The sequence below is a fragment of the Oryctolagus cuniculus genome, chromosome 20, assembly GCF_964237555.1.
Source record: "Oryctolagus cuniculus chromosome 20, mOryCun1.1, whole genome shotgun sequence".
Classification (NCBI taxonomy): domain Eukaryota; kingdom Metazoa; phylum Chordata; class Mammalia; order Lagomorpha; family Leporidae; genus Oryctolagus; species Oryctolagus cuniculus.
In genome coordinates this window covers 17,930,421-17,937,451 of record NC_091451.1, presented here as the reverse complement: position 1 = coordinate 17,937,451, position 7,031 = coordinate 17,930,421, and the positions used below count along the sequence as shown (strand labels likewise).

Genomic DNA, 7,031 nt, shown 5'->3' with positions numbered 1-7,031 from the left:
AGAGCTGGCCTGGAAGAGGGGCAACCGGGACAGAATCCGGCGCCCCGACCAGATTGCGGTGCCAGCGCCACAAGGTGGAGGATTAGCTTAGTGAGCCGCGGCGCCGGCAGCTATGTATTCCTAATTATTGCTGCTCCTCTCTTATGTGCGCAATTTATAAATTAAGCTGCATCATGGGTGTGCATGCACATACCAGACACAGCGCATCCAAGAGGACTCCCCTCCTCTTTTCTCCCCTGTCGGTGTTCGGGCAGCCTGGCCCTGGGCTTTGTCCCTTGCCCCCTGCCCCCACCCCTAGCTCTCCCCTCCCTCCTCCCCTCTCAGAGGCCCTTGCTTCTTCCACCTGCCCAGAAGTCTCCTCTGCCTGCTGCTTAGGTTCCTTCCTCTTCCCTCCCCTGCCTCCCCCGCAGCTCAGGGCCACCTCCTTCCTACCCTGCGAGCTTCCCCTCCAGCCTCGGGCTCCACTGCTCTGGGCCCTCTCACTCCCAGTGGGACTCCAGGCTGCAGCTTCCCCTTCCACCTGCTGGGACTGGCGTCCCCATGACCTCAACCCCCCCGTGCCCCTGCTGTGCGCCTGCGCAGCCCACTGGAGTTGAGACTTTTTGTCTTTGCTCTTTAGAGCAGTTAAACTCATCTCTATCCTTTTATGTTGCTGTCCAGATGCGCCCAGCCCACCTTGGGAAAGAGGGCGGGCATGGCAGCCAGTGCACTGAGACCCTCGCCAACACCCCCATCCCTCTGCCTCTGGCCCGGGCTCAGGTCCTCCTGCAGATGTCCGTGGGCCCCGCGGAAGAGGAGGGTCCTCAAAGTGGTGGCCCGTGGCCCTCCTGCACCCACCAAGACCCTCAGTGCACTTGGAAACCACAGATGACACCCAGCCCAACACTGTGCTTCCCCCCACACAGCCCCATCATAAAGTACAGGCACACTAAGATTCACAGCCGTGAATCTGTGTATATGGACACAACAATTGTAATGACAGACTGCGTAGGCAGTTGTGTGAATGCCAGCCCTCCTGTCTCAGCTGCCCCTGAGCACTTAAAGATTTATTTTTTATTTGTTTGAAAGGCAGAGTTGGAGAGGTAGAGAGGGAGAGAGAGAGAAAGAGAGATCTTCCTCTGTAGAGCCATGGGTTAGGTCCTGGATAAGCCTGAGTCCTCAGTAAATCTAGGTTAAAAATCACGCAATCATGCTCAAGACAGCGAAGAGAAGAATGGATGAACACAGGGGCTGGGGAAAAACTGTGTGTGACCTGGGCAGCATTGTGTGACCGGGGCAGCACTGTGTGTTTCCTGGCAGCACTCTGTCTGTGACCTTGTAGTACTGTGTGTGACCTGAGCAACACTGTGCATGTCCTGAGCAGCACTGTGTGTGACTTGTGCAGCACTTTGTGTGACAGGGCCAGCACTGTGTGTGACCTCGGCAGCACTGTGTGTAACCTGGGCAGCACTCTGTGTGACCCGAGCAGCACTGTGCGTGACCCAGGCAGTACTGTGTGTGATCTGAAGCAGCACTGTTTCCTGGGTAGCACTGTGTGACTGCACTGTGTGTGACCTGGGCAGCACTGTGTGACCTCGGCAGCACTGTGTGACCTCGGCAGCACGGTGTGACCTTGCAGTGGAGGGAAAATGCTGGCTCATGGGAGGCCTCCCACACATGTGAGTGCTGGCTGAGCTTTGCAGGCTACCTAGAATGACCCAGAAAAGGAAAGGAAGTGCCATGTTTAACTTCTGAGAGGTAGAAATGAGCCTCATGGGTTTAGGGAACGGGAGAAGCAAAGCACAGAGCTCCCAGTGAGACAGGAGCTCCCAGGAGAGATAGGAAGTGAGTCGGGGAGAGCCTGTGTCCCCGGTAATCAAGTCTCCACTCCACACCTTGGCGGAGGCCACGGCCATTGCCTTCTGTTCAACGCTGATGCTGTTGTGAACACAGCCGTGCGTAAGGGAGCCTAAGGCAGCAGACTGTCCTTCACACCTGTATTAGCTGGACACTGTTGTCTGCCTAAGAGTTGTTTCTTAATAATCAAGTCCACGGACACAGTTTGTGCGCCTGAGTCATGGGTGTTCCGGTGGTGCTGACTGGCAAACTGGGGCACAGACACAGGGACACGGCTCTCAGCTAGAGCTGGCTGCGTTGTTAAGAAAAAAGTATCAAGGCCAACGCCTAGGTACAGAGATGGTAGACTGCCAGGAGAGGAAAGTTCAACACAGAGTGTTACAGTCTCTAGTAACTGTTTATTTCCACCCAAGACTGTCTGTCCCGCTGGGACTCACTGCCACCGTGTCTGATGCTGCGCCTGCCTTTCCCCTCGGAGACGCAAGCGTGGACCACGTGCTGCTGACTTCACCAAAGTCTTCCTCGCTACCCGCCAAGCACCGGTGCCTCTACATCTATCAGACCATATCGATGTTTCAGGAATGGAAAACTGGGACGTCTGTGTCTGTAAAACAATGCATGAGTTTAGGTCCGTCACGGGCGTTAGAGTAGAACATACATTCTCTTCCTGCTTCGACCAATGTTTTTCTTAGTACAAGCTTTTATAATTTTACTCCCATTCATGTTTGCACAGACACCTGCACTCTGTGCCTGTCTCTCTCTTTTAGAATTTACTTATTTTTAAAATATTTATTTATTTATTTGAAAGGCAGAGTTGTGGGGGAAGAGAAAGAGAGACGAGACAGAGAGAGAGAGAGAGATCTTCCATCTGTGCGTTTACTCCCCAGATGGCTGCAATGGGCTGAGCTGGGCTGTTCTGAAGCCAAGAACCAGGAGCTTTTTCGGGGTCTCCCATGAGGATACAGGGTCCCAAGGGCTTGGTCTGTCTTCAGGCTCATTAGGAGGGCATTAGGTTGGAAGTGGAACAGCTGGGAGTTGAACCAGAATCCAGATAGAATGCTGGGGCTGCAGATGGTGGCTTCACCTGCTACACCACAGTGCTGGCCTCCATGATTGCATTTTCTTTACTGATTAAAAATAGCTTGAGGGGGTAAGCACCTGGTGTGGTGGTTAAGAAGCCACTTAGGACACCCTCAACACACATCGGGGTGTCGGGATTCAAATTTGAGCTCTGCTTCTGATTCTAGCTTCCTGGAATGCGCAGCTTGGGGCCAGTGCCAAGGCTCACTTGGTTAATCCTCCGCCTTCGGCACCGCCATCCCATATGGGCACTGGGTTCTAGTCCCAGTTGCCCCTCTTCCAGTCCAGCTCTCTACTGTGACCCGGGAAGGCAGTGGAGGATGGCCCAAGTGCTTAGGCCCCTGTACCCGCATGGCAGACCAGGAGGTAGCACCTGTCTCCTGGCTTCGGATCAGTGCAGCTCCAGCCATTGCAGAGTGAACCATCGGATTGAAGACCTCTCTCTGTCTCTCCCTCTCACTGTCTGTAACTCTACCTCTCAAATAAATAAAGAAAAAAAATTTTTTAAAAAGAGTCTTCAAAAATTCATAAAAAATCATATTATGAAAAAATTATGCATGGATTAAAACAATATGGACCAAGCTTAACTCCACCCATGCACAGACTTTGGGGAGCCCCCATGTCCCCATGAGCTCACACAGTCCTAGCAAACAAGCAGGGAATTAGTTCTGGGTTTGCAGACTTTGCTGTGGGGACACGAGATGACACACGAGCATGTGGGGCAGCGTCCCAAGGGCTGGGAACAGAGCCCACACAGCCCAAGGTTAAAAGCAGCCACAGGTGTCTGAGGGGCAGGGTGGGGCAGCCTGCCGACGGGCCAGGGAGTCCAGGGAGCAGTGTGCAGAGGCAGCTTTACATCAGTTCCGGAGGCATAATTGATGTCAGCTCCCGGAACTGACACACAACAGCTAACTTACATTCCCCAGAATGCTCTCAGTCAACCAGTTAAGAACAGTAAGACAACTGAGACAATGAGAACAGAAAAAAGGCAACCTACTTACTTGTGGGCTGGAAAAGATCCGCAGACACTGAGGGATCTCATGGGATCTGAGGGTGCTAATGGTAAACCTGCATTAGAACTGGGGTGCAGATCTCCAGGACAGGATCAGCCCATTCATTCATTCACTCTCTCTCTCTCTCTGCCCTGGCCCCCAGCCCATTCTCTCACCTCTCTGTCCCTTGGACTCCATCTTGGACACAGGCTCTCTTCCCAGGAGAGAGGGCTTGCACCATCCTGGCATTCACAGCCCCCAGTGGAAGCCTCCAGGGGAGCGAGCTCTTCCTGGTAGCTGTGTCTCCTGCCTGGCAGAGCCCTGGCATGGACGCTACCTGCATTATGAGCTCATCCAGCTCAGGCACTGTGACCAGGGGTGGCCACCCAGGGGGCTGTGCCTGTGTCCCCTGAAGGGCAGGGGGAAGGGTGGTGTTTCGTGTCTGGTTGCCCGGCTAAAGCGACATTGTGTAGACTCTCTCTGGTGATGAGTAACCTGGCTGTCACTGGTTCTACAGCTCTGCCCCGTTAGCACATGGCCCCCAGCAGACTTTAGCAGGGTACGAGGGCTTCCAACAGTTCATAAAACACGTGCAACACACGAGCAGACTATCTGTCACCACACCCCGTGAACCAAGTGTGACAAAAGGCTGTGACACCTCTCTGAGGATGAGCAAAAGGCCTTTACTTGGCTGATATCAGATTAGGAGTGAGAAAGAAACCTTGGTTCTTGGGGGCTGGTGTATGGCACAGCAGGCTAAGACACTGCTTATGATGCCAGCATCCCATAGTTGAAGTGCCTGTTCAAGCCCTGGCTCCAATCAGCTCCCTACTAACGCACCTGAGAAACCAGCGGCATATGGTCCAAATACCTGGGCACCTGCCGCCCACGTGGTAGACCTGGGTGGCATCCTAGGCTTTTTAAAAATATTTATCTTATTTTTTTTGAAAGGCAGAATTACAGAGAGAGAGGGAGGAATACAAACAGACACACACATGCACACACAAACACAGAGTAGAAGGGGAGAGAGAGAGATAGAGAGAGAGACAGACAGACAGACAGACAAAGAGAGAGAGGTCTTACATCTGCTGGTTCACTTCTTAGATAGCCACAATGGCAAGGGAAGTGCCGGGTGGAAGCCAGGAACCAGGAGCTTTCTGGGTCTACTATGTGAGGGAAGCAGCCGAAGCATTTGGGTCATCTTTCGCAGCTTTCCCAGGCACATTGGCAGGGAGCTGGGCTGGAAGTGGAGCAGCTGAGGCTCAAGCCAGCACCCATATGGGATGGCATCACTGCACCGCGGGCCTAACCCCTTACACACAGTGCCAGCCTCACAGGCTCCTGGCTCAAACCAGCTCACCTGGTCATTGTGGCCAAGTGGGGAGTAAGCAGAAGATAGAAGATCACTTGACCTTTCAAATAAATAAATCTTAAAGAAGCCTGGGCACCTGCGCTGAGGCATAGCAGTCAAGCTGCCGCCTGTGACACTGGTATCCCATATTGGGAGGCTGGTTTGTGGCCGGCTGCTCTGCTTCTGATCCAGCTCCCTGTTAACGTGCCTGGGGAGGCAGAGGAAGATGGCCAACTACCTGGGGCATTGCCAACTGAGGGGAAACCTGGATGGAGTTTGGGTGCCTAATTTCAGACTGGCCTGGTAGCCATTTGGGGAGGTGGGCAGGGGAACCAGTGAATGAAAGTTCTCTCTCTGCACCTTCTCTCTCTCTCTCTCTCTCTCTCTCTCTCTCTCTCTGTGTGTGTGTGTGTGTGTGTGTTTTGTCTCCCTGTATCTGTAACTCTGCCTTTCAAATAAATCAAGTTTTAAAAATAAAAACAGTCTAATAAGACATTTTCTTAGGAGTTTCCTGTGAGACTTACACTGAATTGAATTCTTGGGGCGGTCCACGGAGATTCCGCCCCCTCATTTTAGTCCAGCATGGACAAGATTGGACTTTAGCAGCATGTTCAGGCTACTACTGAGCAGGGCTGGGGGACACAGAGTCTCGGGGCCATCACATACCTCGGGGAGATGCATTTTCTAGAACCAGGTGGGTCTGCAAGGCTCCCACCGGCACTGGGAGGAGCGATGAGAATGAGAGCTGTGGTGTCTCTCGTCCTTGCCGACGCTGCTTTGCAATCCGGATGGGAACTCAGGTTTTCCTCGAACTGGGTCACTTGAAGGGACTTGAAAACCTCATGGAAATGGAAATAAAGGGTGAGCTTCTTTGTTGCAGTTTTTGAAATTCACGCATAGGAGAGGGTTTACAAGACGTTCACGGGAAAAGTATGTGAAGGAAAAACTATGCGCAGGTTTTTAAAAGTTTTTGCACCTGAATAAATGTTGAGTTATATATTTGGTGATGCTTTGGTAGGTCCTGAGTTTCCCCTTTATTTGATGTGCCTACGAAAACTCCAACCTTACGACAAAGATGAGTTTTTACCTGTGCTTCATGGAAGACACTCCCCAAAGTCCTCATACTCCATTGTTTTTTCAGCTTATTTAATAAAACTGCAGTGAGAACTCCTGGGGTGCTGGTTCTTTCCTCCCAGCCTGAGGAGGTGACCAGCACTGCAGGAAATCACGGAGAAATTGCGCCGTGCTATGTCCCTGGGCATCCCGGAGGAGGGGTCATCTCCCCAGGGAGGGTTCCTCTCCCAAGAGGGCTTGGGCAGTCGGTGCAGAGGGACCACCACGTGTTCCTGGGGCCCACGGCTGTGCTGGGCCCTGGGGGCTCCTCAAGAGCTGCAGGAGACACCGATCCACTTGCCGTGTGGGGGCGGGGGTTCCCGGGCTCATTTCCTACCTGAGATGAGGTTGTGGCTTCCTCGGGAGAAACACTGGTCCTGAGGGCTCAGCACCAGGCTGTCCCAAGGAGACAGATCCGAGGCTGTGATGCGGCCATTGCCTCGTAGTTCTGGGCTGTGCAGGTCCCGAGGCGTTGAAGCACGTAGTCTTTCTTTGTGTTCTAAGTTGTATTCCATTTGTGTGAGAGTAAAGAGGGGAAAGAGAGAGTGCTAGTGGGGGGGGGGGCTCTTCCATCCTCTGATACAGCCCATAAAGGACCTCCAGACCTTGGCCTGGCTGAAGCTGGGAGCCAGGAGTTTTAGTTGTTGTTGTGACAGGAG

At 53.0% G+C, this 7,031-nt stretch overlaps 1 long non-coding RNA gene across 1 annotated transcript; it reads right to left on the bottom strand.

Moving 5' to 3' along the window:
* Positions 1-2,214: 2,214 nt before the first annotated feature.
* On the bottom strand, positions 2,215-5,907 carry LOC138847210 (uncharacterized). Its single transcript, XR_011384905.1, has 3 exons — positions 4,085-5,907; positions 3,918-3,972; positions 2,215-2,440 (listed from the first exon to the last, which is right to left on the bottom strand). It is a non-coding gene; the product is annotated as an uncharacterized lncRNA (long non-coding RNA).
* Between the last annotated feature and the right edge of the window lie 1,124 nt (positions 5,908-7,031).